This window comes from Tamandua tetradactyla, chromosome 13 (genome assembly GCF_023851605.1).
Source record: "Tamandua tetradactyla isolate mTamTet1 chromosome 13, mTamTet1.pri, whole genome shotgun sequence".
NCBI lineage: Eukaryota > Metazoa > Chordata > Mammalia > Pilosa > Myrmecophagidae > Tamandua > Tamandua tetradactyla.
This window is the reverse complement of record NC_135339.1, coordinates 26,574,491-26,601,656: the sequence shown is the minus strand read 5'-3', so window position 1 is coordinate 26,601,656 and position 27,166 is coordinate 26,574,491. Positions and strand designations below refer to the sequence as shown.

The following is a 27,166-nucleotide window of genomic DNA, read 5'->3' as shown; positions in this document are numbered from 1 at the left end:
CGCCTCCAGGAGCTGACGGGGCGCGTCTCCAGGCGTGTCCAGGAAAAATCCTGATTTCAGGGTTTGGGAAAGTCTTTTTGGTCAGACCTTCCACTCTTTAAGGGCCCGCCCTTTGATAGCTGGGGAAGCGCAGGTTCAGAGAGGGTAATCACCTGGCTCAGGCTGCACAGCACAGAGTGGGGCTGGCTCGGAGCCCGGATTTTCGTCTTGGTCCCGCCAAGGTTCGTCCTGGCTTTATAGAGAAGAGAGCGGCGAGGGAGGCGCAGGCTGCTCGACCTCCGCGGGGCGACTGACGAACTCCGGAGCTGGGAAGGGGTGCGGTGCCCAGAGCGCTGCGCTTTTCTCCAGCGAGGGAGGCTGGATGCAGGGTTTGGGCACCTTCCAGAACAAGCCGAGCTAATGACAAGCAAAGAGGAACTGGCTTCCCAGACAGCCTACCCCGCCGCCCCAAACTTTCTCTCCTCGTGGAGGCTGGGAGGGGGTGGAGATGCGGGGTGGGGGTGGGGGTGGGGCGGAGGGAGGAAGCGCTGCGGGGGAAGGTGGGGCCAGCAGTGCCCTCCCGGGCCCCGGGCCCCGGCTCTGGGATGCAAAGCGGGACCCAGTTGGGGTGAGTGTGTCTTTAAATCCGAGCCCCCCGCCCCCTCGGCGCCTGGGGCCGGGGCTCCCGCGGGCCTGGCGCCGGTGATTGGCGGCCGGGCCGGGTCCGCCCCTTGGCGTGGGGGGCGCAGGGCGCGCAGCTCCCATCGCCGCTGAGCGCGGGCTCCCGCCCGGTGGCCTCTCCTCACCCCGCCCGGCCTGCGCGCCGTCGGAGCCGCCTCTGCCCGCGAATGGGCTGGGGAAGTTGGGAGGAGCGAGTCGGAGCCCGCGCCGGGCGTGCCCCGCCGCTGCCTGACTCGGTGCCCGCAGTCCGGGCGCAGCGCCCCGGCTGCAGGAGCGCGGACGCCCCCACGAGCTGCGGGCAGACAGGTACCGACGCGTCCGGGCCCCGGGCTGGCAAGGGGAAGGCGGATGTGGGAGTCCTTCGGGCACCCCCAGCCCGGGGCTGCTCCGGCCACCCACTCCCCCACCCTCCCACCCCTGCCGCCAAGAGCGCCCACGTCCATGGGCTCCCCTCTCCTCTTTCACACCCCAGCAGCTTTGGTGCCTGGGAGGGAAGCGAGACCTCAGATAGTAAAGAGCATGCAGTTATTGAGTCGTTTTGTACACCGGCCTCTGGGCTTCGCCCATCTTCAGAGATTCTCTGCACTGGGATTGGTATGAGTGGCTAGTCCTGGCTCTTCATTGCTGGCATGGGGGCAGGGTCCCACCCCGGTGTCCTGAGAAGTTTGGGGGAGGGAGGCCTGAGCCATGATCCCTTTCGTTTCTGTCGGGTCCAGAGCGAGGGTTTGCTGGGCTCTTCTCTAGGGGCCCTGAGGCCCAGGGAGGGGAAGCCTGGGAAGGTTCCAGTCGGCTTAGACTTGGCTTGTGGGCTGGTCAGGCCCTCCACCTCCACGGGCCTGTGTCTCCTAGGAGAGGTCCCTTTCCACCTTCAGAGGGTGCTCCTGACAGGACAGGGACTTGTCAGAAAGCTGTATGGAGAGAGGAAACCAGCTGCACCTGGCTCTTTTAAAAGGCCAGGACGTTTGGACTGGGTTTGGCTCTTGGAGAGTCAGCATGGAGAAGAAGCTTCCTGGCCTTCCTCAGGAGATTTCTGGGTTCATCTATTCTCAGAGGTCCAGGCACCAAGTGCTGGGCTCCCCTGCAGAACTCCTGGGTCCCAGTCACAGGGTTCCTCTTAAATGCCAGGCACGGGACTGTGTCCCGGGAGGGTGTGGGTAGCAGGAGGCCTTGCAGGGTTCTGTCCCCAGGTGTCTCAGCCCCTGGCGAAAACAAGATATTAAAACCCAGAAAGTTAGCTGATGTGAGTTTTCCATGCCAGTCCTGGACAGCAGCAGTGGAAATGCCAAGGGCTGCACTTGATATTGCTGAATGGGTGATAACAGGGCTGCCCTCCCGGGGAGGGCTGGAGTCCAGTTCTCAGGCCACCAGACAAATGTGTTTTAACATGTTTCAGCTGAGAACACACCCCTGTCTATTACCCTGTTCGTGGTTGGGACCTGTCACCTCCTCCAGGGGAGTGGCAGGCCTGCTGAGGAGACTCCTGTGTTTATGTGCCCTTCCCCTGCCCAGGGCGTTATTTCTGACTGGTGGGTTACTTGAGAAACCCATTTCATTTCTGTTGGGTCAGGCTGGGCGCATTGGCGCCTGGGACTCTCCCAGCTGCCCTGGGCTCCTGAGGTTTGGGGTCTAGGGACCAGCCTTATGGGAGGTTCAGAGACAAGCAGGAGGAAGTCCTCACTTCCTTCCTGAAGAGCCTCCCTTGCTGGGGTGGGGGTGAGGTTGGGAGGCTGGAGGCAGTGGCCCAGACACTGTTTCCTGTGAGTGCAGACTGGCCCGAGGTGGTCCCCCCCTGCCTCCCTGGGGAGCTTTTGAAGTGGAGCCATCGCCTTGGTGAGATTCTGCTGTGGCTGGGGCTCTGCTCTGTCCCCTGGCAGTGCCCCCTCACATCGTTGCTGGCAGGTTTCTGCTTTTCTGGAACACTTTGCAGAGGTGGTGGTGTGCTTGTGCCCGCGGCCTTGGGTGCTCTTCAGGGAGTGGGAACTGCTAAGCTCTCCCTGCTGCCCTTGGCCAGCACTGGAAGAACTTGGAGGGACACACACAGCCGCCTCCAAAGATGGCACACACAGAGCCGGCTCACACAGGCACAGGTGGGGGGCGTTCGTCTGGGCAGAGAGGGGTGTGCACGCTCTGGTTTACAGACGCGTGGGTAGAGACCGAGAGGTGCTGGATACAGACATCCATTAGGACAGACGCAGGAAGAAGCGGAGCTGGGCAAGTCATCTGGCGACACAGACGTTCACATGGTTAGGCGTGCACAGAGAGTGATGGCACAAAGGGGCACTGACAGTGTGCGGGTCAGACAGAGATGAGCACATAGACACGGAACACACAGGGACGCAGACATGTAGCTAAACAGACAGACATCTTGGAGGGATTTTCACCTATCTCGGGAGAGGCAGGGGTGCAAGTGGGCAGGAATACAGGCCAGTATATTGGCACAGACGTGGATGTGGGTCAGGGACATGGAGACACACAGATGTGACCCATGTGCCTAACCTGACATGGGGTTGGCTGTGGGTCAAGTGCATTGTCAGAGTCACCTGCCAGCAGAGGCCAAGGACATGGACAGAGGGGCACGCTGAGGTTCGGCAATCCCAGTTATTCCATGGAGCAGAACGGCCCGGAAATTGTCCTGTTTGGGATGGCGCTGCTGGTGCTCTGTATGTGGCCGTGGGTCTGGAGTTCCGTTTTGGGATTTGAAGATGGGGGCTCAGAATCCTCTGAGGGTTATTTGGCCTCCTCACTCCCCAAGTTTCAGGACTGGGTTCATGCCATAGGTGCTGGCAGGGAAATCTGTGAACCTTTGATTGTCACCTTCCCTGGGACCCTGGAAGCTTCCTCAAGGGAGGCCAAATGGCCTAAGGAGGGAATTCCAGTTGTTTCTGTTTTTTTTTTTGTATTTTGCCTTCCATGTTAGGGAGGAACCTGGTTGTAGGATTCTCCTTCTAAGCCCAAGTGTGAGGGTCTCTGGGTGGGATGGGGGAATCTCTGGGTAGAAAGAGTAGAAATGCAGCTTGGTCTTTGATGAGAAGAGTTGCCTCCTGGTGTGAACTCCTCCACCAAGCCCTGGGTTTGCATAGGGAAGGGCCTCCCCCTCCTTCGGGCTCCAGGAACATCTCCTCTGCTCATCTGCTGATTTATCTCCAATTCTGGGTACAGCTTGGTCAGTAACTCTGGGCAACCTTGGGCAAGTTCCTTCAGTTCTTGGTTTCTTGTCTTTAAAATGGGGCCAGTAGCTCCTGCCCCTTGGGGATACTGTGAGGCTTAACTGTGAGATGATGGGTGGGAAGCGGGGTGCCCCGCTGGCTGAGGCTTGGATTCTGAGCCTTTCCTAAGGCCGAGACTTTGCAGAGCTCCCTCAGCAGCCAGGGGCCTGGCCTGAGGCTTGGGCAGAGGCCCTTGTCCGCCCTGGAGGCTGTCCCCGCTGCCCGGTGGGGGAGGCCTGGGGGAGTCTGGGCAGGCAGGACACTTCTTGTGAGAAAGCTGGAGGGCCTTGTCCTTGCCCCCTGCCCACTGGCCTCTCGGGACCTGGTGCTCAGGGCCGGTCAGGAAATGGCAGGCAGGGCACATGGACACTCAGGCCTGCCTCCTGCCAGGCCTCTGGGAGGGGAGCCAGTGGTTTGCTAAGAATAGCCCCAAATCGTGGTCTCACCTCCCACAGGCAGCTGTGCCTGTCCCCACAGCCCCCACCCCCGGTCTTGGGCCAAGGCTCTTGCAGACGGGCCTTTTCTGTTTCCTGTAACTGGCACTCAGCACAGGGGGTGGGCCTGGGAGCAGCCTGGCTGGCTTCGCTGTAGGGCCATGGTCTGCTTCCCTTCCTGGACTTGACTGGGACCTGGGACCTGGAGCACTGGCCTTTAAAATCTCTGATCTCCTCTTCCTCTGAAGGCTTGCCCTGACAGCTGCTTCCCCGACCGTCTTCCAACCCTCCCCTGCCCCATGGACCTGTAGTGATTAAGAGCACCGGCTCTAGAACCAAACCACCAGGTCTGAATTCTGGACCCCTCCCTCACTAGCTGTGTGCCCCTGGGCAACTCACTGAGCCCCTCGGTGTCACAGCTCCCTGTGTAACAGGGCTAAGGAGAGTAGCTCTTTAAAAGAGTGTAACAAGGATGAAAGAAGGTAAGGCATGGGGGGCCTTGGGGGAAGTGCTCAGTAGCCATGGGCCACCATTGTGATTATTTCTGTGATTAATATTTTCTCAGCAGAGAAACAGGTGAGGCTTGGATGCTTGCTGGGGGCCACGTGGTGAGAAGGCACCAGGATGGCATCTTGATTGGGGTTCTTGGCCTTTTCTGGCCCCTAGGTTCAGCAGGAGGCGCAGGGGAGCCACAGGTGAATTAGACTCATCCCCTGCCAGGGTTGAGGGAGATAACCACAGGCATCATACCTCACAACACGGGGGTCCTGACAGTTTGAAGCTGGAGGGAGGGAGCAGCTTACCTGGAGGTGGCAGTGGGTGGGGATAGCACGTCTTGTGAGGCTTGAAAGATGGCCAAGAGTTTGCCAGGACAAGAGAACTTCCTGAGCAGGAAGAGCAGCACGTGCAGGAACAGAGGGTGACTGGTGTGTTTAGGGAACATGTGCAGATCTGGGGACCATGGAGAGAAGTTGTCATCAGCACCCCTGGCCAGTTGGGAAGGACCTTTCTGTGTCCCCCTCTCTCCTTCTCTGGGCTCTGAGGTAGCTCTGGTTGTTTGCTGGCATGTCATGGAAGCTGGGGGCCCATTGGAACTCCTAGACTCTCACTTTCCATTTCAGGAATCATATTCTCTGTCCCCTCTATTCTCCAGGGGCCTCCCCTGCCTGCTTTGAAAATGCCATCCGACCCTTCCTGGGGACCCTCGTTCTCAAGCTGGCATACCCAGATTGCCCCTTTCCAATATCAGTATGCCCATTTTAGTATTTTTATTATAAACCTTAACAAACAAACATATAAACATTCTTGACATCAAATGTCCTATACATTGTGTACAATCAGTGGCTCACATTATCATTACATAGTTGTACATTCATCATCACCATCAATTTTTTTGAACATTTTCAACTCTCCAGGAAAAAACCCAAAAAAACCCATACATACCATATCTCTTACCTCTCCCTCTCATTGACCGCTAGTATTTCAGTCTACTCAATTTATTTTAACCTTTGTTCCCCCTATTATTTTTTATTTTTAATCCATATTTTTTACTCAGCTGTCAATAACCATAGATAAAAGGAGCATCAGACACAAGGTTTTCACAATCACACAGTCACATTGCTGAAGCTATATCATTATGTAATCATTTTCAAGAAACATGGCTACTGGAACACAGCTCTACAGTTTCAGGCATTTCATTCTAGCCTCTATAATACACAATAAACTGAAAAGGGGGTATTTGTGTAATGCGTAAGAATAACCTCTCTCGACTGTATTGGAAATCTCTCAGCCATTGACACTTTACTTTGTCTCATTTCTCTCTTCCCCCTTTTGGTCGAGAAGGTTTTCTCAATCCCTTGATGTGGAGTCCCAGCTCATCCCAAGATTTCTGTCTCATGTTGCCAGGGAAATTTACACTCCCGGGAGTTATGTCCCATGTAGAGAGGGGAGGAATATGCCCATTAAAAAACAAAAACAAACTTTTTATTGTGGTAATATATATACAACTCAGAATTTCCCATTTCATCCCATTTCAAGTGTGCAGTTAATTACACTCACAGTATTGTGCTACCACCACCATCATCCGTTACCCTGATCTTTCATCACCTCAGCAGAACCTCTGCACTCACTCAGCAGCAACACTCACCTGCCTTTAGCTGAGATGCCTGTGAGTTAACAGATCGCCCTCCTTGGAAAGGCCTTTGAACAGAAGCAGAAACGCTTTGAATTCTTTCCTAAGGAGTGAATGTCTAATGCTGGAATTCCTGGGCCTCAGGAGGTGTTTTAAACCTTTCCTGTAACTGGCGAATGGCTCGCTTTGACTTGAAGGGGTGAAGGGGTGCCCCCTACCCCTGGGCCAGAACTGGGGTACCCTGATGAGAGAGACATGGGGTGTCTGGAGTCACCTCCCCCTCGGCCCCCGTGGCAGGTGTGTCGCTACCCACCTCGCAGGCTCTTAGGGAGCTAGGACTTTCGGAAGTTGCAGGCAGAGAAGAAAGTGGCACTGAGAGTCCGTGGCCTTGCTTCCACGTGAGAAATAGCCCTACTGTCAGGAAGCTGTGCAGGGGCCATGTGGGAGGAGAGGCGGGTGCCCTCTCACGACCCTGGGCCTTGCCAGCCTCTGTGTCCTTCTGAACCCCAGGCCCTGCCTTCTGCGGGCTGTGCTGACCTCACCGGCCCCTCCCAAGAGGGAAGGACAGGGACACTGGGCGGTTTTTGAAGATTCTGTTTAGAAAGCACAGAAGGTTACTTCTCTGTTTTTCTTTTCCTTTTTCCAGCAACCAGAGAACTCCGTGAAGGAGTTAACCCCTCTCCTGCCGGTTGCAGAGTGGACAGCAGTGTGTCCCCTTCACTGCCCTGTAGTGGCCTGAGCTCTTCCTCCTAGGGTTGTGGTGGGGACCCCATAACCCCCCAGGGCCAGGCCTTCATCAGTGCCCCAGACCCTGCTTGGCAGAGCCTTGATCTGTTGGGAGACCCCTCCCCATGGTCTTGCCCAGGGGTGGTTTAGCCTTAGCTGGACCGCCTTGAGGGAATGCTCACTCCCTCTCTGCCTGCCACTCTCCTGCAGGTTGGGCCCCAGAGAGGCAGAGCCCCTAGGGGAGGTGTGGAACAGGTCTTTGCTGAGATGGGGCTGGGGATGAGCTTGGAACTGGGCCTGAGGCATCAGATGGACAAGCCCTGGTCTGGCAGGTGACTGCCCCCTCTGAGCCCATTTTTCTTATCTGCAAAATGGGCCTAATATTTTTTTCCTGCTACCTTACTTAAAAAAGAAAGAATTCAGGTATAATTTACATATGTAAAATTCCCACACTTCAAACCTGATGATTTTTGATCAATGTATGTGATCACGCAGCCATGACAGTCAAGTTTGAGAATACTTTACTACCCCAAAAAAGGTGCCTTGTGTTTTGTCATAGTCGATTGCCACTTCTACCCCTGCTCCAGGGCCACATCCCTCCTCTCTGTTACTACGGTTTTTGCTTTTTCTAGAATTTCACATAAATGGAGTCCTGCGCTATATTGTTTTGTGTCCAGCTTCTTTTACTCACCGTGGTAGTTTTGAAATGTGTCGTTGCGTGTTTCGGTACTTAATTCCTTTTATTTTTTGTTGCCGAGCAATATCGCAGTATAGGGCAGTACCACAGCTTGCTTATTGATTTGCCAGTTGATGGGTGCCCATCTTGCTTTTCAAAATGTTCTAAGTTAAAAAATAATATAAAATAGTTATCTCTACAAAAGCTTCACGTAGGAGCTTCCTCGAGAGTGAACTGTAAGAACTTTCCCGTCTTTCTTCCCGGCTCCTACCTCAGTTGGAGGAAACGCTGCCAGCAATTGGCCAGGTATCCTCCACGTGAATTTGAGTAGTTTTTGATTTTGGGGTAGAAATGGACTCACCCGTGGCCCGTGGCTCTAGGCCTCCTTTTTTTCACTTAGTCCTCTGTCCTGGGGAGTGACCCCAGCTCTGCCAGTCCTGAGTCCTGAGCGCGTCCCTGGGAATGTCTGGGGCTTGCGAGCCCTCCTGGCATCCTTACCCACAGAGGCATCTGGCCCAGTCAGTTGCAGGCGTCCATCTTGCCCCTGGCCCTGAGCTGGGGCTCAGCAAGGCTCTGGGGAGACTGGGTGAAGGCTTCCTGGAGGCAGTAAATTTAGTGCAGGTCTTGGGAAGTGGGAGGCATTGGGGCAGAAGGAACCAGAATATCCAAAAGAGGCTTGTCCCCCATCCTGGGGATAGATGGGACAGTAAATGGGGGTCTGGCCGGATGTGCTATCCGGTTTGTTCCCCTAGGGCCTCTTGCAGACAGCTGGACAGCCAGACAGCAGGGGCTTCCTCTTCTGTCTCTGTGAAGTGTCGCCAGAGGGAATAGGCCCAGGGAGGTGGCGAGAAGATGGGCCCTTCCTCATTGCTTCTCATTCCAGTGCAGCTGTCCCTGGCTGGGAAGGGTCTTTTCTAGGCGGTGATTTGGGTTTAACTGATAAGAACCCTCTTTGAGTGAGCAGTTTGCCTGGTGTGTGTCAGGGTGGAGGGGTTGGGGTGTCTGCGGCCTCCTGAGGACGAGGGGCTGCCTATTTGCAGGTCTCCATGCTTCTGGCTCTACCCCAGCCCAGCCAAGCAGATTGCAGACGCTCCAAACCTCGATTATCATGCTTTCTTTCCTGAACACTGCCATTGCTGCATAAGTGAGCCGCCATCCCCACGTGCTCACGGACATTGGATGTTTCCATTGTTTTAAGTTGTTCCTAATTTAATAATTCAATGCCTAAATACTGTTGTAGCCAATGGGGCCTAGGGAAATGGAATCCTTTCTTCTGTGACATCCCAGGGTGATTAATGGTTTTACCTAGCCTCAGTCTCTTCCTAACCCTTGTGATCGCTGTAGGGAGGGGGAGGAGAGGGTGGGTTTGGGAGAGAAGCTATGGGAAGGTGGGTTTGTTAATTTCCACATGATTTCTCCAGGTGCTCAGACCTAAATAATATATGGACCCCCTCCTTGTTTAACAGCTGTATTGAAATAATTCACATGCGGTCCAATTCACCCATTTAAATGTACAATTCAATAGATTTTAATATGTTCACAGTTGTGCATCAGTCACTGCTCCCTTATTTTACATGTTCGCCATTCCCCTAAAAATAAACCCTGTACTCGTTTGCAGTCACTCCCTCTTTCCTAACGCACTCCCCCTTCCCCAGCCCACCAATCTGCTTTCTGTCTCTGCAGATTTACCTATTCTGGACATTTCATATAAAATGGAATCATACAATAGGTGATCTTTTGTGGGCTCCCTTTTAAAGGAAAAAACAAAAATGTCACCAGTTTTTCTTGTTGATTTAAATTATTTTTATTAGATGATAACTTAAATTTGTACAAATATAAAACTGGGCAGAAATGCCTTCTACTTAGAGTTTTTACATAGCGAGAAACTAATCAAACCAGAAAGCCAACCCATTTCAGACAAACAGTGTGGATCTAATTGGATGAGTGTGAATGTTTTGCTGCAACTCAATTGCCAGTATTGGGTAAGTGGCTGTGCCCTGGGGTGGGGGGTGGGAGGGGTCTTCTCTGCTTCTGCCTCTGTTCCTGGAGCCAGTCGTGCGGGGTGCGTGACTAATGTCACAGCCACGCGGGTGGTTTGGGGGAAGTCAGAACTCACATTTAAATCCAACCTGCCAGGCAGTCATTCCCGAGTGTCTATTCTAGTAGGACATCACTGATGACTGGAAAGTGGTCTTGTTTGCTGGAGGATAAAGGTGAGGTGGTGGCAGTATTGAAATCTGCATTTAGTGGGTATTAAACCTGCTTATTGTGGGAAGCAGGAATTTGGCACCGAGATGAGCTTTGCTCAGTTCACGCAGATGCTCCCCTGAGAGGCTGGCCTTTTGAATTCCGCATATCCAGGCCCCCAGGAGCTGTGGGGGTGGCTCAGTTCTCTCCCCTCCCCACCCCACCCCCTTTCCCTATTAGAACCACAACCTTTCTTTGTGCTGCCTGCGATGATGTCACTTGGTCTTCATGGAGAAGGAACCGAATCGCAAATGCAGGAGCAAACTTGAACCCAAAATTGCACGGCAGTGCTTGCCTATTATGAGCTGATCTTTCAGATGAGGCGGAGTTTACTCTCATTACTTTTTTTTTTTTTAACTTTTCTATTGTATAGTATAACATATATACAATACTCTCATTACTTTTTAAAGGTTATAATAGAAAGAAAATCACATTTGCGAGATGACAAATGTTAAGTGATGAATCCAGGCTCTGGTTATACATGTGTGGACTCCTCTTTTCAGTTTTCCTACAGTTTGGAGTTTTTCGTAGTTTGAAGTTGAGGGGAAAAAGCCCACGTGAAGAGCTCGTGGAAACAATTTGGCAGTTCCTCAAAAAGTTAAACAGTTACCCAATGTACTGGTTTGAAAGTATTATGTACCCCAGAAAAGTCATGTTTTGATCCTGATCCAGTCTTGTGGGGGCAGCTATTTCTTTTCATCCTAGTTCAATATTGAAGGGTAGAAACTTTAGATTATCTCCAGGGAGATGTGACACACCCAATTGTGGGTGTGACATTTGACTAGATGATGTGACTGTGCCCATCCCAGGTGAGTCTTGATTCGTTTACTGGAATCCTTTAAAAGAGGAAACGTTTTGAAGAGAGTCAGGAATGACAGAAGCCTCAGAATCGACAGAAACTTCAGAGCAGGGCTGACAGTCAGAGAACAGAGAAACAGATGTTTGAAGATGCGTGGAGCCCAGCCGATGTCGTCATGAGATGTAAAGCAAGCCAGAACCAGGAGAGAGCCAAGGGAAGCCAAGAGATGAAGGCCAGCCCTGAAGAAGCAAAGTGAGGAACCCCGGCAGGAACAGAGGCTGAAAACAACAGCCCAGGAGCAAGGGACCGGCAGATGCCAGCCACGCGACTTACCAGATGACAGAGCTGTTCCAGATGCATAGGCTTTTCTTAAATAAAGATATCTTTCCTAGATACCTTAGTTTGACATTTTCCTAGGCTTAGAATTGTAAACTTGTAACTTACTAAATTCGTTTTTAAAGGCCGTTCCCATTCTGGTTATATCGCATTCCGGCAGCTCTAAAACAGGGACTCAAACAAGTATTCGTACTTGAATTAATATTGCAGCAATATTCATAATAGCCAAAAAGTGGGAACAACACAGATGTCCCTCAGTAGATGAGTGGATAAACAAAATGTGGTTTTATCTGTACAATGGAATATTATTCAGCCCCAAAAAGGAAGGAAGTACTGATACATGCTTGGACTATGGATGAACTTTGAAAACATTGTGCTAAGTGAAAGAAATCAGACACAAAAGGCCACAAATTGTATGACTCCATTTATATGAAATGTGAAGAACAAGCAAATTTATAGAGACAGAAAGCAGATTAGTAGCTGCCAGGGGCTGGGAGGAGGGGCCAATGAGGGGTGACTATTGATGGATTTGGGGTTTCTTTTTGGGGTGATGAAAGTCTGAAGTTGGACAGTGGAGAGAGTTGCGCAATTTTGTGAATGTACTAAAAGCCACTGACTTGTACACTTTGAAAGGGTGAATTGTATGGTATGTGAATTATATTTCAATTAAAAAAAGAGCGAGCTCACCACAGATCCTGAAGCAGACATCTGTGGAGTTTAGACTGAATCATGTTTCCAACTCTGGAAGACCCAGAGTCCTCTGTCACCTCTTGGGGGTTCTGGAGACTTCCTTGGTGTATGTGGGTGCTGAGCTTTAGCCCCATAGCCCATGCTTGGGGTGGTGGGTGTGAGCTGGAGGATCCGAGGGGCTGGGTGGCTGCCTGCCCCGCCAACCATGGCCCTTTCTGACTCTTTCTGGCTTCTAACCAAGAAGTACTTACTATAGAATTTAGCTTCCTCGTTTTCCCCACCTGCACAGGGTGGGTGGGCAGCTCTGCCTGGGCTATAGGCAGCCGAGCCTGCAGCGGTCTGGGATGTGCCTTGCTCAGCCACTTTTTCTTTCTCTTTGTTTTGCCTTCCAGAGTGACCCCTGAGGGCCTCAGAGCCAGTTCCTTTTCCTTCTGAGATTGCAGCGGAGCCCCGGGGCGGGGGGTTGGTGGAGGCCCCGGCTCCAGGCCCTAGAGCTCTCCTATCTGTCTAATCCTTACTGCAAACCTTCTTCCCTAGGTTAGTAGCTGAGCCGCAGTCAACAACCGCCCCCCCCCCCATCCCTGTCTCCAGGACCTGCAGAGTTAAACCTTGTGGGTCTCTGTTCAAAGGCTCTTAGGAAGGCTCTCTTTTAGCATAGCAATTATGGAATCACTAGCATTTGTATGGGAATGATGGTGGCACACCCTCCCCCGCCTTCCTCCGTCTGTTGAGCTTTTGCTTTCTGCTAGGTTCTGGGCTCAGCAGGTAAGATGTTCTCAATTACACCGTACAGTCTCCTGAGGGGCAGGACTGCGATTTCCCCCATTTTACAGACAAGGAAGTGGGGAGTTTTCGTAAGGGCAAAAATGAAAAAGATGACATCGTGTACCAGCGAGGTTATGGGGAAATGAGCACTCTTAAGCGATGCTGGTTGTGGCGTGAAATGTCATGACCTTCTGGAAAACTAACATGGCAGTATCTATTTTAAAAATTTAAATGCACATACCCTTTTATATAAGCATTCCAATTTTTATTTTATTTTATTTTTCTATTCTTTAAATTAAAAAAATATAACAAACACACGCATTCTTAACTTATGATCATTCCATTCTACATATATAATCAGTAAAGCACAGTATCATCACATAGTTGCATATCATCATCATGATGATTTCTTAGAACTTTGCATCAATTCAGAAAAAGAAATAAAAAGACAACAGAAAAAAATTCATATATATACCATACCCCTTACCCCTCCGTTTCATTGATCACTAGCATTTCAATCTAAATTTATTTTAACATTTGTTCCCCCATTATTTATTTTTATTCCATATGTTTTACTCGTCTGTTGATAAGGTAGATAAAAGGAGCAACAGACACAAGGTTTTCACAATCACACAGTCACATTGTGAAAGCTATATCATTATACAATTGTCTTTAAGAAACATGGTTACTGGAACACAACTCTGCATTTTCAGGCAGTTCCCTCCAGCCTCTCCATTACATCTTGGCTGACAAGGTGATATCTATTTAATGCTTAAGAATAACCTCCAGGATAACCTCCCTACACTGTTTGAAATCTCTCAACCATTGACTCTTTATTTTGTCTCATTTCACTCTTCCCCCTTTTGGTCTAGAAGGTTTTCCCAATCCCTCGATGCTGAACCTCAGCTCATTCTGGGGGTTTTCTCAATCCCTTGATGCTGAGCCCCAGCTCATTCTAGGATTTCTGTCCCATGTTGCCAGGAAGGTCCACACCCCCGGGAGTCATGTCCCATGTAAGCATTCCAATTTTGGTGGCCTGTCCTAAAGAAGTAAAACTTTCGGAATGTCAGGTTGTTTGCACAAGGGTTTTGTGGCAGTCCTGTGGCCGGGCCATTGGAAACCGCAGTCTCCTTTCAGTTCCTTGTGCTTTCCCACCTCGGGGCATTTGCACGTGTGGTTTCTGCTGGCTGGCTTTTCACCTCGCTGCTCAGGGTTGTGCCTGGCGCATGCTTTGCACCTGACCGGCTCCTTCCTGTTCTTCAGATATCAACAGGGGCCTTCTGGGAATATCATCAAAAATAGCCCTTTAACTACTTCCCCAGTTTCCATCTCAGCCTTTTGTCAGTGCCCACCTCACAATGTTTACAAGGAATCCTGGTTGCATTTCTCTGTTAACTCCCTCTCTCCCTCCTCTCTCTTGCTGAGGTATCTGCTCTGGTCTGGTTGACGGGGCTGATACTTAGTAGCCGTTTGTGGAATGAGTGGCAGCCAGTGAACTGACATGGGCCATTAGAGTTTGTGTTACCTTGTTAAGGGGATAAAAGTTTATAGAAGGAAGCTGTAAAGGGCTGGTTTGGTTGGGGAGGGGTGCAGGGATGACGGGGACATTAAACTTTTTCTCTATACATCTTTTATTCGACTTGTGGCAGTAAGTACACATTACTTTGGTTGTAAAAAATCAAAAAAGGAAAAAAAAGTTATCCAATCAGAGGTGCATCAAGATTTGAACCTTGGTCCTTCCAACTCCCAGGCCATTTTCTTTTAATTAAAAAAAATTTTTTAATTGAGACATCTTCATGCACATACAGTTCATTGAAAATATACAGTCGATGGCTCATGATATAATCATATAGTTGTGTATTCATCACCATGATTATCTTTAGAACATTTGCATCATACCAGAAAAGGAAATAAAAAGACCCCTATACATCCCACACCCCTTACCCTTCCCTCTGGTTGATCATTAATATTGCAATCTGTTGTTTAGATAAATTAGATAGACTTCCCCCCTATTATTTATTTTTTGTCTTTGCTTTTTTTACTCATCTCTCCTTATGGTGGATAAAGGAAGTGTCAGTCACAAGGTTTTCCCAATCACATGGTCACATGATAAAAGCTATATATTATACAGTTGTCTTCAAGAATCAAGGCTACTAGAACACAGCTCAACAGTTCCAGGTACTTCCCTCTAGCCACTCTAGTACACCATAAACTAAAAAGGGATATCTATATAATGCATAAGAATAACCTCTAGGATAACCTCTCAACTCTGAAATCTCTCAGCCACTGAAAAGTATTTTGTCTCATTTCTCTTTTCCCTCTTTTGGTCAAGAAAGCTTTCTCAGTCCCATGATGCCAGGTCCCAGCTCATGCCCAGGAGTCAGGCCCCATGTTGCCAAGGAGATTTATGCCTCTGGAGTCTTGTCCCACGTGGTCGGGGAGGGCAGTGAGTTCACCTGCCGAGTTGGCTGAGAGAGAGAGGCCACATCTGAGCAACAAAAGAGGTTCTCTGGGGGTGACTCTTAGGCATCATTATAAGTAGGCTTAGCTTCTCTTTTGCAGGAATAACTTCATTGGGGTGAGCCCCAAGATGGAGGGCTCAGCCTGTTGAACTGGTTGTCCCCACTGCTTGCAAGATTATCAGGAATTCCCCAGATGCGGAAGTTTAATATTTCCTCCTTTCTTCCCAGTCCCCCAGCGGGACTTTCCAGGCCATTTTCTTACCTGTGGCCCATCCCTTTCCATGGCTTTTCCGCACACAGCCTCTCAGTATCATCTCACTGCAGACCTGAGAGAAAAGGAGAGCATTGTTATTAGCCATTTCTATTTTATTTTGTAAATGTAAATAAAATTTGCTTACCATAGATCAGGGTGTAGCTTCATGAATGTTACATCTCTGTCACCCATAATCCCTACCAGATCGAGATGTAGAACAGTCCAGTGCCTTAGAAGTTTCTCCCATGCCCCTTCCCAGTCTAGTGACCATCCTTCTCTCTTCTCCACCAAGAATGACCTGCCTGGTCTTGAACTGCATATAAATGAAATCAGACAGTATGAGCTGTTTTCATCTGGTTGTTCCTGACTTCTTTCCCTCAGCATAAGCTGAGAGATTCATCCAGGTATGCTACTGCAGTTATTAGTCATCTGTTCCTTTTTGTTATTGGATATGCTACAGTTTACTTATTGTTTTTCCTGTGGATGGACTTTTGCCTTGTTTCTAGTTTTTTTGGATGCTGAATGAAGCTACTGTGAATACTTGTGCTCGTTTGAAAGGATATATGGACCCTAGAAAAGCCATGTTTTAATCAAAATTCCATTTCATAAAGGTAGAGTAATCCGTATTCAATACTGTATGATTGAAACTGTAATCAGACCATCTCCCCGGATAATGTGATTTAGTCAAGAGTGGTTGTTAAACTGGATTAGGTGACAACATGTCTCCACCCATTTGGGTGGGTCTTGGTTGGTTTACTGGAGTGCTATAAAAGAGGAAACATTTTGGAGAATGGGAGAGTCGGAGAGGGCAGAGAGCCCACAAGCCAGTGACCTTTGGAGATGAAGGAAAATGTCTCCTGGGGAGCTTCATGAAACAGGAAGCCAGGAGAGAAAGCTAGCACATGACGCTGTGCTCGCCATGTGCCCTTCCAGTTGAGAGAGAAACTGTGACTGTGTTCACCACATGCCTCCTCACTTGAGAGAGAAACCCTGAATTTCGTCAGCTTTTTGTGGCTATGATGTCCTGCTCTCTCAGAAGAAAGCCAGAGGATAATTTTCCCTTAGAACTGTAAATTGGAAACTTATTAAATTCCCCTTTTTTAAAAGCCATTCTGTTTCTGGTGTATTGCATTCTGGCAGCTAGCAAACTAGAACAATACTCATGTCTATCTTTTTTTTTTTTTTTTCACATGGGCAGGCACCGGGAACCGAACCCGGGTCCTCTGGCATGGCAGGCAAGCGTTCTTGCCTGTTGAGCCACTGTGGCCCGCCCTCATGCCTATCTTTTGATGGGCAGAAACACTCATTTCTTTGGGATGTACATCTAGGGTGTATCGTTGGGTGTTAGAATAGAATCCTTATTTTACCAAGAAGGAAACCAAGGAGGCTCCAGGGGCTGTGAGAGGGGAAGTGACCTGTCGAAGGTTACATGGCCATTTGGGTTGTTGCTCATCCTACCACCTACCCTTGTCTCCCGGACTTGGCCAGCTCCCACCTCCAACTGCAGTCCGCTTCTCAACCCAGCCTTGTGTGGAGGGTGGTCGGGCTGGGTTCAGGCCATGTCTCAGGAGTTTCTGAATCTTTGTGTACTGGGTGAGGCCATTGAGGAGAGGTCTTTTCCTCCTTCCTCACCTACCTCCTACCCCATCCAGTCTGAGGGTTTAACTGTACCCGCCCTGTGCCTTATCTGCTGCTAGTGCTGTTTCTCCAAACTCCCAGTGAGCTGTGTATCATGGCCATTCTGACCCACAGAGAGGGACAGTGGCTTGGTTTAGACCACATGGCAAGGAAGAAGCAGAGCAGAGATTCAAACTCTGGCCTGTCCGGCCTCAACACCCAGGCTCACCCCAACCCATCACTGAAAACAAAACCTAAACACCTAAAGCCTACAGCCCTGCCTTGGCTCTCCAGGCCTCTGGTAGTTTCTAGCAGGAAAAGAGCTCCACCACTCAAATCTCCAATGGCAGAGAGGAGTGTAGAGAAAATGCCAGGGCTCAGGAGGGGAAGAACTCAGGACTCAGGACCTGGTGTTCAACCTGGCAATTTGCCTTGCTTTGGTGGGTGCTGGAGAGATGAAGAGATGTTGCTGTTGGTCATTGGTGCTGTGGGCTGGCCAGGCAGGGGCTGGGATTGGCACGTGGGGACTGCCTCGATGTCTTTGGCCTGGTACAGTGTGTGCATGCATGTGAAGATGTGAATGGGGCGCTGCATACCTTCCTACTCACTTGTGCTCCTGGTGGGTGCAGGACTGTGTGCTGCCTTGCTCAGGGTCCAGCCTGATTCTGGAGAGGGGCCTGGCAGAGCAGCTCCGCTGGGGGCTGCTGCACACCTGGCTCAGTGGGGGCCCAGGCAGGGGCCGCTTCCACTCGGAAGCCTTCCCAGATCCCCAGGCAGAGTTTGCATCTCCTTCATCGAATCTCACCACAAAGTTCTCCTGACTCTACTAGCTCCCTGGGTGGTGGTTTCTTTGGTTCTTTCTGCAGAACCTAAACTCTTCAAAAATGGGGCCGGAAAGGTATATATATGGGCATCAAAAAGTTTTTAATGAGCTCTTCATTGTTCTTTTGAGCCTATTTTAAAGGCACCTCAGATCTTCAGAGTTGAGTAAGGGTCAGCTTGTTGGTGGGAATGGAAATAAATGACGTTTTTTCACATTTACTGTGTGCTAGCCTTTCCCCTACGATGTCCCATTCAGACCTCACCATGTCCCAAATGAAGTAGGTGCCCATAGTAGCCTCATTTTATCTTAAGAAAACAGAGGCTCAGAGAGGTTCAGTAACTTGGCCAAAGTCACGTAGCAAGTCCTGGCCAGCCAGGATTGGACGTCAGGTTTGCCTGGCCCCACGGCCTGGGCTCTGTGTTCCTCTCTCCAGCTCAGAACTCTGGCCTGGGCTTGGGCCCCTTTTCCTTCTGCACCAAGCTCAGAGTCATTCCTCAGCTCCTTCTCATCACCTCCCTACAGCCAAGTGTGGTGCTGTTTGGTGCCAGCTGGCACCCGGAAACCGTGGCAGCCAGCCTCTCCACCCTGCGCCAGGTCTCCCACCTTGGCCCTGGCTTCTGCTGAAAGCCCCTTTATGCAGCAGCCTCCCTGGTCTGCAGGGCAGTGGGCCTCAGTGCCACCCCTGCAAGGCTGGCAGGGGACAGCCTGGCTCAGCATGGCCATAGGACGGATGTCACTCTTGGCACGACGTTCCCTGAACAAACAGCTACTGGGAGTTTTGGGATTGAGGAGAGAGGTAAACAGGAAGAGGGAGAAGCTTAAAAATATTTTTCTTCCCCTACTGAGCCCTGGCATTTTCTCCATACTCCTCTCTGCCATTGGAGATTTGAGTGGTGGAGCTCTTTTCCTGCTAGAAACCACCAGAGGCCTGGAGAGCCAAGGCAGGGCTGTAGGCTTTAGGTGTTTAGGTTTTGCTTTGAGTGATGGATTGGGGTGAGCCTGGGTGTTGAGACCAGACAGGCCAGAGTTTGAATCTCTGCTCTGCTTCTTCCTTGCCATGTGGTCTAAGCCAAGTCACTGTCCCTCTCTGTGGGTCAGAATGGCCATGATACACAGCTCACTGGGAGTTTGGAGAAACAGCACTAGCAGCAGATAAGGCATTTGTTAAACCCCAGTTAAACCCCAGCCCTCAGAGGTGGGCACAGTTATTATCTTCATCTGACAGATGTTGATCAGCAAGTCCACATGAATGGGGGCCGGTGAGGGTGCTGAGGCTCCCACCCAGGCCGTCCGGCTCCAGAACCTGCACTCACACTCCGCTGTTTTATTGGTACGGCACCTGGTGCAGACCTTGGCCTGTGGTAGGTGCTCGGTGCTGTGGGCTCCTTTCACTTCTCTTTCACAGAGGCACTAGGTCTAATTTGGGATGGTGGGGTGGTGGGTGGGGTCTACTGAGCTTTGGGCCCTAGAGTTCTCAGAGTAGTAACCAGTCCTTGCTCAGGAAGCTTCCTACATGTTGCCTCCTCCATGCAGCCACCCTAGGTTGACACAGGCCATGGTCATGACTCTACACTTCTGTTGCACCAGACTGACTTCCTGGGCAACATCCTAATTCTCTGGCAGGTTCCCCAAGGCACTGAGGGTACAGCCCACCCCCAGCCCCAACCCTGCCCTTATAACCATAGTCTTAATACTTCCCAGCAGGCTGCACAGCCTCAAGCATTTTTCTCTCCATTCTGTCCCTCTGCTCAGAATGTCCTTGAGTTAACATCACCTCTTCTTTGTAGCTCAGTGTAGTGGAAAAACTGCTGGAATCCCTGCCCTTGCCACATTCTACCTTAGGGCGAGTGAGCCTCTCTGAGCCTCAGTTTCCTCATCTGGGGGCTGGGGATGGTAGCAGTGGGGGAGAAGAGAAAGCCTGGACTCCCTTGCCCTGGCCTGGGTGGGGACCTTTCAGGATTAACTCCCTCCCTGGCCAGGGGCGGAAGCGAGGTGGACAGAACGTGAGATGAAGTCATTTCCCCACCCTGGGGTCTGCTGTGTGGCTGGCCCTCTGCAGTAAATCCTGTTTTCTCCTTGGCCACCGTGGGCCCCCTTACTGGCCCCCGTGACCCCGCAGTTCGCCAGCAGTTGGGGGCTTCCGATGGAATGCTGGCCTGCTGGTCATCCGGCAAGGTCACTTCCCATCTGGATGGGCACCCCCCTTCCCTGCCCCTGCCTTCCATGCTGGTGGCTGTGGGGCCTGAGGAAGGACTCCTGAGCTCATGTCCAGTGCCAGGTCCACTCCTTTTACTGGAAGCCACTGAGGCCCCTGACCACCCTCCATGGTCAGGGTGTCCCGGGGTCGTTTCTGGGGAAACCTGGGTGGACCCAGGCCAGCTATGTGAGGGGAGGAAGTTTCTCTCTCCTGGCCTCCATTTCTTCTGTGGAACTCGGGGAGCCTGTGTGAAGAAACTGCCCTGAGAACTGTGTGGTAGGCCCCGACCTCTGCCCTCACTCACCCTCTACTGCGGGGGGCACCCCTGACCTTAATCTGCCACCAAGGAAAGCGAGGCTCAGTGGTGAGGGCACTCTCCCAGGGCCTCTCTGAGGGATGCCTAGGAGTCCACCCCATGCCCCTCTGGTTCCAGCATCCTAGTTTTACCTTGGAAGGCTCTTGGCCTTGGACCAGTGGCAGGTCTCCCGCCCCCTCACTCCTCTCACCTTTTTCTGTGGCGTCAGGCTTTCCTTGGCCTGTAAAGCTCATGTTGAACCGTAGTTGCTGGCCTCATGGCCAAATTGTGTGGTGGTTTTTTAAAAAATGCATATAAATAGTATATGTTCGTGGTAGGAAAATCAGAGAAAATACACAAATACAGGAAGGTGAGAAAAATCATCTGTAATTCCACTTCCTAGAGATAACCACAGTTCACCATTAATGTTTTGAGGTTATCATTCCTGTGTGAGTGTGTGTGTACTTCACCCTCCCCTTAATGGAAAAACACTCGAAAATACTGTTTGGCATCTTTAAACAAAGTGAAACAAAAGAAAATGTACAGAAGATACTTTCCCTTTGTCAGTAAATAATCTGCTACTTCTTTCTTGTGAAAGTTTAAAGCTGACTTTTAACATACACGGAAAAGTACACACATCACAAGTGTACAGCTTGATGAGTGTACAAAGCAAACACAACCTTATCACCTTCACCCACACCAAAAAATAGAATTCTACCAGCACCCTGCCCCAGCACCCCATCCCTTCCTTCCCTTTGCAGGTGAGACTTCTCACCCAACTTCCAATACCATTGCCTAGTTTTGTCTTCTGAGTTTTAGATAAATGGCACTGTACAGTGTTGGCTCATGTTGGCTTCTTTCCCTCTGCATTTGGTTATGATGTTCATCTAATACTCCGTCCATTTTAATGATGACATATGACATCTATGATGCATTCAACTGCTGTGGAATATAAAAGAAGTTTTCCAGTCCTTTACTAATATAAATAAAAGTTGTACTGAACACCCTCATACTGTACCTTTGAGTATTTCCTTTGAATAAGTTGATAAAATTGTTGGGTTAAAGGATTGCACATCTTTTAGGCATTTTAGAGTTATTGCCAGATTGGTTTTCAGATTGCTGAGCCAGTTTACACCTACATAGGAGAGTACCCAGCCCTGGTGTGGTGCCCATACACGAGTTTTCATCCTGATTTAGTTACTGTACATTGATAGGCAGTATAGTGACATCTTGTTTCCATTTTAAAACTTATTAGTAAGTGTTCTAGTTTGCTAGCTACTGGAATGTGATATACCAGAAACGTAATGGCTTTTAAAAGGGGGAATTTATTAAGTTGCAAGTTTATAGTTCTAAGGCCGTGAAAATGTCCCAATTAAAACAAGTCTATAAAAATGTCCAAATTAAGGCAGCAACAAATGGTTACCTTCACTCAAGAAAGGCCGATGAAGTTCATGGTTTCTCTCTCAACTAGAAAGGCACATGGTGAACATGGTGAGGTCTACTAGCTCTCTCCATGCTTCCTGTTTCGTGAAGCTCCCCCAGGAACCTATTCCTTCTTCATCTCCAAAGGTCTCTGCTTGCATGGCTCTCGTGATTCTCGTGGATCTCGTCATTCTCAGGCTTTCTCCAAAATGCTTCCTCTTTTAAAGGATGCCACTAAACTAATCAAGACCCAGTTGGAATGGGTGGAGTCACATCTCCATCTAATTAATATCCACAATTGGGCGAGCTACATCTCCACGAGATAATCTAATCAAGTCACTCACCTAAAGTGATTAGGGATTAAAAGAAACTGCTGTCTCCACGTGATGGGATCAGGATGGCTTTTCTGGGGGCACACAGTCCTTTCAAACCAGCACAGTTAGGTTGAGCATTTTTTCCCATGCTTATTGGCCTGTGGTATTTATTCTCTTTTGGAGTGCGTTATTTTCTTTTATTTTTGCCTCTTTTACTCTCACGATATACTTGCTTTCTGATTTGTTTGGAAAACTCTATTTATTGACTATGATGAATAATAAAAATATGTTGGACATATTTCTACTCAGATTGTGATTTGCCTTTTAACTGTGTTTTTTCTTTGGTGGTCTAAAGCTGACTGTTTTTTTATATAGCTGGATCTCTCAACATTTGACTTTGTATCTTCTCCCTCTAGCATTTGCTTAGAAAAGTTCTTTTGTGCCCCATGTTCATATAAGTATTTATTTATATTCCGTCTTTCACTTTTTGGGTTTCCTTGGTAGCTTGTCCATTTTCCTTCCTTTAGCATTTTCCTTGGGTGTACAGTGTCAGGTGAGGGATGCCTTAGAGGTTAAGTGCGTGCACTCCGAAGTTCGACTGCCTGGCTTTGACCCCTGCTCCGCCACCTTCTAGCTGTGTATCCTTGGGCAAATTACCCAGACTCTGTGCCTCAGTGACAGTACCTGCAAAATGGGCATGAAGCTAGTTCTACTTTCAAGGGTTATTGTGAGGGCTAAATTAGATGAACTCTTAGCAAACTTTTTGGTCTCAGGGCCCTTTTACACTCTTAAAAAGTCTCCAGAGAGCATTTGTTTGATGTTATAAATAACATTAGAAATGGAGCTATGTTTAAAACTACTTATTTATAAATTCATTTAAAGTAATAAAATCATTGTGTGTTCAAACAAAGTATTTCTTTTCCAAAAAAAACAACAACAAACATTTGTAAGAAGAGTAACATTGTTTAACGGTTTTGCAAATCTCTTTAATGTCTGGCTTAATAGAAGATGGCTAGCTAGTCCTATCTGCTTCTGCCTTCAGTCAGTTGGGATATGCTGTTTTGATTGAAGTATATGAAAATAATCCGGCTTCATTCAGATACATAGTTAGAAAGAGAGGAGTATTTTATTAATCTATGGATATTTTTCTTTGACATTACATAGAAAATTTGACAAGTGGTAGTAGTTTCTTAAAGGTTTGTTGAAATGTGGAATTTGAAACCCCATCAGTGAATTTTTCTGTACTCTCTTACGTTAGAATCCATGGACTATTTTTTTTTCCCCATGGACTGTTTTATACTTTAAGTAGATCTTTTACATTCCATAAAATTCACCCTTTTAAATGGGCAGTTCAGTGGCATATTCACAGAGTTGTGGAACCATCACTGCTATCAATCTCAGAATAGTTTGAACACACCAAAAAGAAGCCGCATACCTGTTAGCAGATAATCTTAATTCCACCATCCCTCCTTCCCCTGATAACCACCAGTCTACTTTCTGACTCGGCAGATTTGCCCAGGCAGGGTTTTGTAACACCAGGCACTGGTGGTTTGGAAAGTATTCGTTCACTGAGTTGTGCAGAATTTCCAGGTGGGGACACATTGCATTTGATTACACTGAAGAAAAATGGCATATGTTAATAGCATCACTGATATCATGAGACAAATCCTTAAGTTTGGGGAAGCTGTCAGCCTTAGAGTAGCTGATGCAAGTTTTCCAAAATTCTGATTTTCCCCTGGAAGCCCAAATTTTATCATTGGCAACAAATGCTGTCTATTGTTTTTCTTGAAGTGACAGGCTCGCTTTGTTCAGTTTTGAGAACAGTCTGAATAACCACAGCTTGTCCGTCAGTTGTTCTTTCAAGAAAAAGTGGTGTTCCCCAAAAACAGAGGCTAATTCAGCTCCACTTCAAACACCCTCACAAGCCCTCTTCCTCCAGGCCGCCTCCTGCTTAGGTAGACAGCCCAGTGCTCTCCCTGCACGCCCCTTCCCCACACAGGCTGTTAAAAAGACGTGTCCCCAGGGCTGCGACTGAATGAAACACACCCCTTTCCTGCCTGCTCAGGGACGTTCTGAAGGGAACCTGGGGTCCTCCAGCGACAGCAGGTGTGGGGGGAACATGGCGCGACCCGCCCCGTTTGGGACCCTGCCCCGCTCAGCGCTGGGGCTCCCCATTCCCACCCCCCGGCCCCTTCCCGCCAGCGTCAACAGGACGACAAAGGCCACCACGACTGAGCCCGTCAGGAGGGGAGCTCTGGCCTCGGGGACCCCAGGGGTCTGCAGAGCACATTTTCAGAACTGCAATTAGATGCCAGCCTCACAGCCCTCAGCCCAGCGCCGGCTGCTCTCCTGGAGCACACTGCACCTGCTGCTTTCCCCTAACAAACCAGAAAGAACCCCACGATGGGGGGAGGGGGTGGAGATGTAAGTCGTTTGGCATTAAAAAGTCATCATTTTCTGTTCTAAATTCTACTCAAGCTCAGGGGACTTCACAGATGCCCTGTTTTTCTTGCCCCTCTGAGAGACAGAAAGTGCATGGATGGGTCTTCTTTTCCCTTGGGGGTCCCCTCAGCTCCCCCAGCCTCCGCCCTCCGCGTTGCTTCCTCTTCACCTCCTCAGCTGTGTGAGTGTGAGGGTCAGCATCCCACCACCGCCTGTCAAAATAGCTGTCCTTGAATACTTGCTGTGGCCCAGGCCCTCGGCTGAAACCCCTCCTGTATTGTTTCATTTCTTATAACATGGGCAGCCTCAATAGTGATCCTTTTTTTTTTCTTTAAAAATCCTTTCTGCGTCCAGGTGTTTCTTTCAGAGTTAATTCATTGAAGTGGCCAACCATCGGGCCAGGCCCTGGGGACATCTAGTGGGTCTCGTGGGACGCAGACCAAGGAAGGGCATCCATAGTGGAGTGGGGCGAGGGGACCTCACTCAGGTGTGGTGGCGAGGAGCCTGGTGCACAGGGTAGGAGGGAGCTGGGCAGGTGGGAGGGGGGAGGGGGGGTGATCCAGGCAGGAAGACAAGGAATGAGTGAGTGTGAGGCTGGCGTGCGACCCTTCAACTTCATCCCTTGCTGTCTGGAAGTAGTGGCATCTGCCCCATTGTTGTAAGAAGAACTGGCCAGGTTGGACCAATGGAGAGATGGCCCAGCCTTGACCTATATGGGCCGTTTAGAGGATTTTCAAAGGTAATATGGACTTGACACAATTTCTGCCTCATAGAGAGTATATGCCCCCCTTATCATCCCTAGCCAGAGGATGCACCTCTGCTTTATTATTTTTGCTTCTATCATTGTTAGTGGTTTGCAAGCACTTATTACTATTATTTGCAAAAGGCTGTTGAAATGTTGCCTATTTGAAGTTGATTTGGGCTGGAGTACAAGGGTAGGAGCCTCAGAGGGAGTTATGGAAATTCATGATTGCCACATGGCTCCTCCTGGAGCCTAAATGAAGTCTTTTATGCTGAAGTCTGTCTCCTCTGTTTGGTGTGCTTCTACTCTCTGGAGCAGGGGAACTCTTCCCTGCTCTGCATCTTCTCTGGCCTGGATGGGTGTATCGAGTGGAGCAGATGAGCAGCAAAGTGGTGGTGGTGGGAAGGAAAAGGCAGGAGACCTTTCATTGTGGCCCTGCTGCCCACTGGTTCTCTCACAGTGGGCAGGGGTGTGGCCTACTCTGAACCTCAGTTTCCTCTTCTGTGAAGTGAGAGGAACAAACAAAGGGACCTTCTGGCTTTGATCATAAGATTCACGTTGGTGTCCTAGGGGTATTTAGATCCTCTGTCCTTTTTATGCATGGTGTTGGGAGTGGGAGGACAAGGCCCAGGGCAGGTGGGGGTCTGGCTTAAGCCCCTGCTCCTCCTCCCCTGACCCCACAGTAGGGGAATCCTGGAGCAAGGTGACTTCCTTTGTGTTTGTTCTGCTGCTGAGGCAGATGTTTCCTGCAGCTGGTCACTCAGTCCCCTACCTTATTTTTAGCTCCGTTGTCATCCGGCCGTGGGCATCTGGCTGCCAGGGTTGTGTGAAAGGCTGTGGATCTGGAAGAGGCACTCTTTCCTGGGGCCTGGAAGGAGGAGAGGAGCAGATTCTCAGCCTTCTGCCGTGTCCCTGAATTGAGCTTCCAAATGTCTAGCCAGAAAACTGAAGTAGCTTTGGAAAAAAAATGGAGAGTGTGATGGGGGATGATGCAGTAGAAAGAGCCCGTCACTATGTCACATAGAGAGCATTCTAAGCCTCAGTGTTTTCATCTGCTAAATGGGACAATAGCCTATGTCTCTGCCTTCTTCATACAGTCTGTTCTGCAGGCCAGATGGGGTGATGGGAATGTGATATTCACTTAACCAAATGATGTTTGGAACCTGTGACTTTGGGCATGAAGTTCCCAGGCTCTGAATGGTGGTCCAGGTGGAATATTGTTCTGAGCTTCTTGGCCACTCTCTATGAATCCCAAGAGTCTTCTGGAATCCCTGGTACACGGAATAGTAAGTATTGCTGCTTTCTTTCGTCCAGGTACTCCTAATATAGTCCACCTCTTCGGCTACACAGCTTCTGTTTGCACTTTTCTGTACACATTTGGACTTCCTTATATCAACAACACAGCTCTGCATTTCCACCCAACAAGATAGAGCTATCCGTCTTATAAGTAAACGAGTTCTCTCCCTTTCCCCAAATGAAGAGACACACAGTCCCATCGTTCATATCTTTACAGGCTGCATCAAATACTCCTTGAATTCAGTCACTGTTTCACTGAATATACTATTATCTAAAAGCATAAGTTATAAAGTTTACCTCCAATAACCTGTATATAAAATAATAATGGGAAGAAAGAGAAAAGAAGAGAATGGTTAGCATATACAAATAAATACAGACATATAATAAATAAAGAGAAAATACATAAGGCTCTTCCCGTAATGGATCATGAGAGCATAGTTTATATCTATGGCTTCCTGCTTCCACAGCCCATTCTGTATTTTCCCCACCCTTAGCCAGAACTCCACCTGGTGGGGTTCTTTCCATGGCGGAGTGACTCAAACTTTCATTCCCAGAGTCAGTTGTCCTCCCTTTTTTTCATCGCTGAAGTTTTGCATAAACCTTTATTATGAAGTATGGAAATATTAAGTGGCA

General features: G+C 49.3%; 1 protein-coding gene across 4 annotated transcripts in view; it reads left to right on the top strand.

Moving 5' to 3' along the window:
• Positions 1-516: 516 nt before the first annotated feature.
• Positions 517-27,166, top strand: part of PALD1 (phosphatase domain containing paladin 1) — an 87,741-nt gene continuing 61,091 nt past the window's right edge. The window contains exons 1-2 of one of the 4 annotated variants that reach the window (XM_077125019.1): positions 883-966; positions 26,335-26,523. The gene's annotated coding sequence lies outside the window, so the exon portion shown is untranslated. Of the gene's footprint in view, positions 608-861; positions 967-26,334; positions 26,524-27,166 lie in introns of those variants that run through there. The other 3 variants (XM_077125020.1, XM_077125017.1, XM_077125018.1) reach the window with 3 other exon arrangements.